This window comes from Pundamilia nyererei, unplaced genomic scaffold, assembly GCF_000239375.1.
Source record: "Pundamilia nyererei isolate P.nyererei 1_Seehausen unplaced genomic scaffold, PunNye1.0 scaffold00058, whole genome shotgun sequence".
Classification (NCBI taxonomy): domain Eukaryota; kingdom Metazoa; phylum Chordata; class Actinopteri; order Cichliformes; family Cichlidae; genus Pundamilia; species Pundamilia nyererei.
The window spans coordinates 1001065-1002167 of NW_005187459.1; the positions used below are offsets into that span (position 1 = coordinate 1001065).

The following is a 1103-nucleotide window of genomic DNA, read 5'->3' on the forward strand; positions in this document are numbered from 1 at the left end:
GTGCACAACTGTGATAAGCAAGTTGTGAGAAACCTCGTGGTTCAAGCAAATTTCAAGTGTATGTTGTGACAATATGAAGAAGAGCAAAGCTTGAATGTCAGAAGTGGGATTCGAACCCACGCCTCCAGAGGAGACTGCGACCTGAACGCAGCGCCTTAGACCGCTCGGCCATCCTGATGTACTACATGGGACTTTCGTGGAGGTTACAACTTTAGATAGTTGGGACGACACAAACGTTATACTCCACATAACACATATAGCAGCTGTTCAGCCATGGAAACACATACTCGTGGCGCCCACTTTCTGTGCTGACTTTGAAGTCAGCTGTGCAGTTAGTGAGTCAGGGGAGTGTTTGTGACTTTTACGCACAAGCGCACCTCAGCACTCAGACACCCCACTCTGTAACTTTGTGTGGTGTACAACTGAATTTCAGACAGCTCTTTAATACCACATAGTGATTGACAAGTGTTTGTAAAGGGAAAGGTCAAGGTTTGCTGCTTGATTTTATGGACCTCTCACTGAAAACACAATTATAGCACAGTTTTGGTGTCCCAGAGAAGACGCTCGAATGTTTCACATCCCAATCAGCGGATAAAAAACTCAGGTCCCACCGAGATTTGAACTCGGATCGCTGGATTCAGAGTCCAGAGTGCTAACCATTACACCATGGAACCCCTGTGAGAGTGCCTGAACTGCCTGATCATGGCAACCTGTCAAAAAGTATTCAGCCAATGGGTTCTTTTAAGGATACTGTCAATTGTGGAGAGGCTGATGCCATTTATGGCTCGAAAATGATGATCATGCTCAGTCAGTGAGTGAGCAGTGTTTGTGACTCATACGCACAAGTATAAGCTCTTTAGTAGCACATAGGAATTCACAATCATTTATAAAGGCAGAGGTCAAGGTTAGCTGCTTGATTTTATACAGTTTTGACTGAAAACACAACTGTAGCACTATTTCTGTGAACCAGAGAAGACATGAAGTGTGGTTTCACCTCTAAAAACCAGGTCCCACTGAGATTTGAACTCAGCTCACTGGATTCAAAGACCATGGAACCACTGCTCAAAAACAAGGTGTGACTGCCAGATTGTGGCACTATGTCA

General features: G+C 44.7%; 2 non-coding genes across 2 annotated transcripts; both read right to left on the minus strand.

The window, feature by feature from the left end:
• Nucleotides 1–95: 95 nt before the first annotated feature.
• trnal-cag (transfer RNA leucine (anticodon CAG)) lies at nucleotides 96–178 on the minus strand. Its single transcript has one exon. It is a non-coding gene; the product is annotated as a tRNA-Leu (tRNA).
• Nucleotides 179–602: 424 nt separating this feature from the next.
• trnaq-cug (transfer RNA glutamine (anticodon CUG)) lies at nucleotides 603–674 on the minus strand. Its single transcript has one exon. It is a non-coding gene; the product is annotated as a tRNA-Gln (tRNA).
• Nucleotides 675–1103: the final 429 nt, after the last annotated feature.